The sequence below is a fragment of the Phyllobates terribilis genome, unplaced genomic scaffold (assembly GCF_046119375.1).
Source record: "Phyllobates terribilis strain yellow unplaced genomic scaffold, ASM4611937v1 Scaffold_4__5_contigs__length_816908805, whole genome shotgun sequence".
In the NCBI taxonomy this organism is placed as follows: domain Eukaryota; kingdom Metazoa; phylum Chordata; class Amphibia; order Anura; family Dendrobatidae; genus Phyllobates; species Phyllobates terribilis.
The window spans coordinates 683,829,864-683,837,298 of NW_027362764.1; the positions used below are offsets into that span (position 1 = coordinate 683,829,864).

Genomic DNA, 7,435 nt, shown 5'->3' on the forward strand with positions numbered 1-7,435 from the left:
AGTTGCATAATTTAATATTTTTTGGTGGTACAAGGTTATGACAAATATGAAATCATCCAGATAATGGAGATATAAGGGTATTTTTTATGGAGAATATAATTACTCTGCATTTGTCATTAAAATTTAAAGGCCTTATTTTTATTTTTATTCTTATTTTTACTCTTAATTTTATTTTTCATTTTTAAAATTTTATTCTTACTTTATAGTTCTTATTTTTCTATTTTTTCATTTTTTAATTCTCATTTGATTTTATTTGAGTTCAATATCTCAATTGAGAAAACACATTAATATTTAATAAAGTAATGTCTAATACAAGAGTATTGCTTCATTAAATATATATTGCTAAGGAAAAAAATGTTTACATTTTCTGAGTAAACACAACAATTCATTCATTCATTTATTCATTCATTCATTCATTCATACATTCATATATTTATTCATTTTGGTTCAGGAGTATACATTCTTTGATATTATTGGTTTAATAAAGATATAAAAACTTGTTTTTTCAAAATACACTGACACCTATGGGTTGGAAAAGGTAATTACACCTATGACATAAAAATGTTCTATCATATGGATAACTTGATTGATAATGAATTATTATCTATTATTGTTTATTATTCCAAACATAATTTATTTTAATATTTTGATAATAATTAGATGGATATTACTGATTGCTATGGTACGCTGTGATATTATAGGTTAGGAAAAACTGCCAGATTTGTATCAGTTTAGGGAATGAAGACTTCAATCAAGACATCGCAATTATGAATTCTATCTTAATAAAGACTTTTAATTTTTATAAATCAAAGAGATTCTCAAAAGTTACAAGAAGAAGCAACTGATATCTGGACGTCTCAGAAGGTAACAGGTGTGAATGCTGAGTGTTATAATAGACTGTGTCCATTACATACAATTCACACCACTGATCACCAGGACGGCAGAGGACGATGATCCTATATGTACTGTGTTGTGTTTAAGTTTCATCACGTTCCAGTGGCTTCTTATCACCTGCAACGCTTCAATGAAAGCTGGTGAACAGGTAATACCTGGCATATGTGTCCTGTATATAAAGGACTGAGTACTGGTTATGGTGCTATATAAAGCAGGAAAGTGTCAAGTTAACCCTTGCTTTACTGACCAAAGACGTCACATCTGTTAACAAAAGTGACACGAGACCAGTGCGGACACACGGAAGATTCCAAAGACGATCCAACATAAGTCCAGGTGACACTGCACAGATATTAAAGCTACATTTGATCCATGGACTTTGTTTTCTTATCAACTGACACACATGATCTTTCTAATAAAGAGTACAGTTTATGGACTGAACAATAATGAACACAATTATGGACTGTACAATATCTACATGCTGTAATTTATTTCAAAGGAGTTTTCACCTAAAGACTGTGTTATAAAAGAACCAAGAAGAAGATGAGACGACGACCCGATGACATCAGATGATGACGATTGAACCCGCGATTGCTTCAATTTAGATATAGGGAAGTATAATTATACATATTAAATGAATATTAGTCACGGCTTACCATAACATGAATTCACATCATTATATAACAATAATCCGATATTGATACTATTATTACTATTACTATTATTATTATGGAAATTTAATGATATTGCCAAGGAATAAGGAAAGAAAAAATGATTGATGAAAGTATCTTCTTTTGAGATTTTTCAGTTAAAGTCCTTTTATTCTCAAAAAAGGGGGAAATGTTAAATGGTTAATTATGGAAATTCATTTGGAATGTTAATCGATAATCATTTTTCTGAGTTCTATGCCTCAGCCATCGTGTCTAGTTGACATGCGCTATTTGTGTGTGTATTTTTGGTTCACTACCATATGTAGAACAGGTGTGCCATACGACTGGCTATAAAAGCCCATGGTACAGAAAGGGGGGGCTCTCTTGCTCTGCCCACCCCACAAGACACAGAATCTTCATGCTGAGAAGCAGATGACATGTAGGCCTGGACACATGCTGGACAAAGACATGATTTACCAGCCAGGATCCAAGGAAAGATGGTTGAATCTCAACAAGCTAATTATGGACAAATGGACAATTACTTTATAACTAATTATTGTATGTACCTGATGCAATCTGATTCTTTTTAATGGACAATCCAAGAATAAATAGATACATTTTTTATAAGAATATCTTGATATTGATACTTTGAGAAGTCCTCAGTAGAAAAAAATAATACAGAAAAAATATTCTTTTACAGTCTCCCATCCAAGTACTAACCAGGCCCAACCCTGCTTAGCTTTCAAGATCAGATGAGATTGAGCGTGTTCAGGGTGGTGTGGACGTAGACAGAGACAAGCCTCTCACTTGCTGCTTTTCTACTTTGACGTCTGGCTGCCGGCTGCCCTTTCCACTGGTCAGCAAGACCAGGTCCTTTTGTGCTTTCCCTTCTCTTCAATTTTTTGGCTGGCTTCCTTAAAAGGTCTTGTAGACACAACGCCCCACTCAGAGCCGCTGAGCTCACTGATCGGCTGCAGCGCTGTCTACGGAACGTCAGCTTCACGACCAATGCCACAGGCCGGGAGCAGAGGCGGGACTCACCGGTAGACCCGGGTAGGGTGATTAGAGCGCGGTTAGTTGCTTTCTAATAGCCTGCAGCCGGGGATTAACTTTTAATGAAAGGGAACAATCCCTTTGACTGTCTGCAGCGCGCCACACCTAGGAAGCGCACTCTCACACACAAGCCAGCATGCACACGTGCTCGCACGTGACAACACCCCCTATCTGCCCCTACAACCTCTCCGTCACCATGCGTCAAACTCTCCTGCCTGTTTTATGATTTCAGGGCCCTATCAGGAATCACCCACCCCCCCTCCCCAATTCCTTCCGCACCTTCCTTGCCTTCCTTGCACTGAGGTTAGCTCTTTGGCAGCCGTCTGGCTTGGTTACACAAGCTTCTTTGCAGAGATACATGTTACTTCTGCTGGCCCTCGCTAGGCGGCCGGCATCCAAAACCTTCCCTGGGCACCTGCTGAAAGCCTGGCCCCTTCACGGCCCCGGGTGCTTTTAACGCCATCATTTCCACACGGCGAGCTGCGGAGTCAATAAGCACTCCTAGCCGTGACAATGAGCTCGGTGTCAGGCCTGCGTGAAGGCGGCGGGGTAGCGTACTTAGCTGCCAACTGGCTCAGAGGCCTTGGGGCTTCCATCATCTAAGTTACTTAAGGTCGGTGTCCGGCAAGGCGCCGTTCCATGCTAGCCAAGCTGGGCAGTAGGGTAAAATGTTATCAAAATGGTCTACAGCACCCGGTGTTCCCAGAAGGTCTCCCATCCAAGTACTGTCTGAGCCCAGCCCTGCTTTGCTTCCGAGATCAGACGACATCGGGCATATCCAAGGTGTTATGGCCAGTAGACGCTGCTCGATACATCGCCCGGCCAGCCTTTCTCAGGATCGCTTGGTGGCGAGCAATCTGGCCGTGACGGGGCGGGCTCCGAAGGGTCCATGCAAAGTCTGTGCCGTCCCTACAGGTGTGGTTTGTTTAGCAGTGATTCACCCGCCGCATCAGGTGTCTTCAAAAATGTCTCGGCGCAGGGTCTCCTGCAGGCTAAACCCTTCATCACTGTAATGTGACAGAAAGAGCAAGCTGGACCCGTAACTTGGGGGCGGAGCGAGACGTCCAGGGGTGAATGAAGGAAGAGGGTGAGATGGTTGCAGTGACATTGAGCTGCTCTTCAGGGGGGAGGGTCGTGTTGCCTGCAAAGATCTTCTGCTTGGGGTTACCGGTGGTTGAATCCAGCCACGCGGGAGACGCTGGTCCTGGTGAAAAGGAGCCTAGTATTAAAAGTAAAGAAGCAACAATGCTGGAGGCCCACGGTGATCAGAAGGATGCTGGTATTTTGCAGAGATGAAATAGCGCAAGAGAGAAAGCAAATGAAAAAAAGAAAAGAGAATGAATGTGTGCACTTGTGAAAGGGAATGGAAAAAAGGCATAGAAGAGAGTGCCCCCTGCTGGTGGAAGGAAGGAAAAAGCAAAAGCCTCCAGCACCTGGTATTCCCAGGTGGTCTCCTATCCAAGTACTAACCAGGCCTGACGCTGCTTAGCTTCCAAGATCAGACGAGATTGGGCGTGTTCAAGGTGGTGTGGCCGTAGGGAGAGACAAGCCTCTCTCTTGCTGCTTTTCTACTTTGAAATCTGGCTGCCGGCTGCCCTTTTCAGTGCTCAGCAAGACCAGGTCCTTTTGTGCTTTCCCTTCTCTTCAATTTTTTTGCTGGCTTCCTTAAAAGGTCTTGTAGACACAACGCCCCACTCAGAGCCGCTGAGCTCACTGATCGGCTGCAGCGCTGTCGACTGAACGTCGGCTTCACGGCCAATGCCACAGGCCGGGAGCTGAGGCGAGACTCACCGGTAGACCCGAGTAGGGTGAGAATAGCGCGGTTAGTTGCTTTCTAATAGCCTGCAGCCGGGGATTAACTTTTAATGAAAGGGAACAATCCCTTTGACTGTCTGCAGCGCGCCACACCTAGGAAGCGCACTCTCACACACAAGCCAGCATGCACACGTGCTCGCACGTGACAACACCCCCTATCTGCCCCTACAACCTCTCCGTCACCATGCGTCAGACTCTCCTGCCTGTTTTATGATTTCAGGGCCCTAGCAGGAATCACCCCCCCCTCCCCAATTCCTTCCGCACCTTCCTTGCCTTCTTTGCACTGAGGTTAGCTCTTTGTCAGCCGTATGGCTTGGTTACACAACCTTCTTTGCAGAGAAACATGTTACTTCTGCTGGCCCTCGCTAGGCGGCCGGCATCCAAAACCTTCCCTGGGCACCTGCTGAAAGCCTGGCCCCTTCACGGCCCCGGGTGCTTTTAACGCGATCATTTCCACATGGCGAGCTGCGGAGTCAATAAGCACTCCTAGCCGTGGCAAGGAGCTCGGTGTCAGTCCTGCGTGAATGCGGCAGGGTAGCGTACTTAGCTGCCAACTGGCTCAGAGGCCTTGGGGCTTCCATCATCTAAGTTACTTAAGGTCGGTGTCTGGCAAGGCGCCGTTCCATGCTAGCCGAGCTGGGCAGTAGGGCAAAACGTCATCAAAATGGTCTACAGCACCCGGTGTTCCCAGGAGGTCTCCCATCCAAGTACTGTCTGAGCCCAGCCCTGCTTTGCTTCCGAGATCAGATGAGAGTGGGCGTATCCAAGGTGGTATGGCCAGTAGACGCTGCTCGATCCATCGCCCGGCCAGCCTTTCTCAGGATCGCTTGGTGGCGAGCAATATGGCCGTGACGGGGCGGGCTCCGAAGGGTCCATGCAAAGGCTGTGCCATCCCTACAGGTGTGGTTTGTTTAGCAGTGATTCACCCGCCGCATCAGGTGTCTTCAAAAATGTCTCGGCGCAGAGTCTCCTGCAGGCTAAACCCTTCATCGCGGTAATGTGACAGAAAGAGCAAGCTGGACCCGTAACTTGGGGGCGGAGCGAGACGTCCAGGGGTGAATGAAGGAAGAGGGTGAGATGGTTGCCAGTGACTTTGAGCTGCTCTTCAGGGTTGAGGGTCGTGTTGCCTGCAAAGGTCTTCTGCTTGGGGTTACCTGTGGTTGCCTCCAGCCACGCGGGAGAAGCTGGTCCTGGTGAAAAGGAGCCTAGTATTAAAAGTAAAGAAGCAACAATGCTGGAGGCCCACGGTGATCAGAAGGATGCTGGTATTTTGCAGAGATGAAATATCGCAAGAGAGAAAGCAAATGAAAAAAAGAAAAGAGAATGAATGTGTGCACTTGTGAAAGGGAATGGAAAAAAGGCATAGAAGAGAATGCCCCCTGCTGGTGGAAGGAAGGAAAAAGCAAAAGCCTACAGCAACTTGTATTCCCAGGCGGTCTCCCATCCAAATACTAACCAGGCCCAACCCTGCTTAGCTTCCAAGACCAGACAAGATCGGGCGTGTCCAGGGTGGTATGGCCGTAGGCATAGACAAGCCTCTCACTTGCAGCTTTTCTACTTTGAAATCTGGCTGCCGGCTGCCCTTTCCAGTGCTCAGCAAGACCAGGTACTTTTGTTCTTTCCCTTCTCTTCAAATTTTGCTGGCTTCCTTAAAAGGTCTTGTAGACACAACGCCCCACTTAGAGCCGCTGAGCTCACTGATCGGCTGCAGCGCTGTCGACAGAACGTCAGCTTCACGGCCAATGCCACAGGCCGGGAGCAGAGGCGAGACGCATCGGTAGACCCGGGTAGGGTGAGTAGAGCGCGGTTAGTTGCTTTCTAATAGCCTGCAGCTGGGGATTAACTTTTAATGAAAGGGAACAATCCCTTTGACTGTCTGCAGGACGCCACACCTAGGAAGCGCACTCTCACACACAAGCCAGCATGCACACGTGCTCGCACGTGACAACACCCCCTATCTGCCCCTACAACCTCTCCGTCACCATGCGTCAGACTCTCCTGCCTGTTTTATGATTTCAGGGCCCTAGCAGGAATCACCCCCCCCTCCCCAATTCCTTCCGCACCTTCCTTGCCTTCCTTGCACTGAGGTTAGCTCTTTGTCAGCCGTCTGGCTTGGTTACACAAGCTTCTTTGCAGAGAAACATGTTACTTCTGCTGGCCCTCGCTAGTCGGCCGGCATCCAAAACCTTCCCTGGGCACCTACTGAAAGCTTGGCCCCTTCACGGCCCCGGGTGCTTTTAACGCCATCATTTCCACACGGCGAGCTGCGGAGTCAATAAGCACTCCTAGCCATGGCAAGGAGCTCGGTGTCAGGCCTGCGTGAAGACGGCGGGGTAGCGTACTTAGCTGCCAACTGGCTCAGAGGCCTTGGGGCTTCCATCATCTAAGTTACTTAAGGTCGGTGTCCGGCAAGGCGCCGTTCCATGCTAGCCGAGCTGGGCAGTAGGGCAAAACGTCATCAAAATGGTCTACAGCACCTTGTGTTCCCAGGAGGTCTCCCATCCAAGTACTGTCCGAGCCCAACCGTGCTTTGCTTCCAAGATCAGACAAGATCGGGGGTATCCAAGGTGGTATGGCCAGTAGACGCTGCTCGATCCATCGCCCTGCCAGCCTTTCTCAGGATCGCTTGGTGGCGAGCAATCTGGCCGTGACGAGGCGGGCTCCGAAGGGTCCATGCAAAGGCTGTGCCGTCCCTAGAGGTGTGGTTTGGTTAGCAGTGATTCACCCGCCGCATCAGGTGTCTTCAAAAATGTCTCGGCGCAGGGTTTCTTGCAGGCTAAACCCTTCATCGCGGTAATGTGACAGAAAGAGCAAGCTGGACCCGTAACGTGGGGGCGGAGCGAGACGTCCAGGGGTGAATGAAGGAAGAGGGTGAGATGGTTGCCAGTGACTTTGAGCTGCTCTTCAGGGGAGAGGGTCGTGTTGCCTGCAAAGGTCTTCTGCTTGGGGTTACCGGTGGCTGCCTCCAGCCACGCGGGAGACGCTGGTCCTGGTGAAAAGGAGCCTAGTATTAAAAGTAAAGAAGC

At 47.7% G+C, this 7,435-nt stretch overlaps 5 pseudogenes; all 5 read right to left on the bottom strand.

Moving 5' to 3' along the window:
* Nucleotides 1–3,275: 3,275 nt before the first annotated feature.
* On the bottom strand, nucleotides 3,276–3,395 carry LOC141269942 (5S ribosomal RNA; annotated as a pseudogene).
* Nucleotides 3,396–4,015: 620 nt separating this feature from the next.
* On the bottom strand, nucleotides 4,016–4,134 carry LOC141268699 (5S ribosomal RNA; annotated as a pseudogene).
* Nucleotides 4,135–5,075: 941 nt separating this feature from the next.
* On the bottom strand, nucleotides 5,076–5,195 carry LOC141268989 (5S ribosomal RNA; annotated as a pseudogene).
* Nucleotides 5,196–5,816: 621 nt separating this feature from the next.
* LOC141267589 (5S ribosomal RNA) lies at nucleotides 5,817–5,935 on the bottom strand (annotated as a pseudogene).
* Nucleotides 5,936–6,874: 939 nt separating this feature from the next.
* On the bottom strand, nucleotides 6,875–6,994 carry LOC141269058 (5S ribosomal RNA; annotated as a pseudogene).
* Between the last annotated feature and the right edge of the window lie 441 nt (nucleotides 6,995–7,435).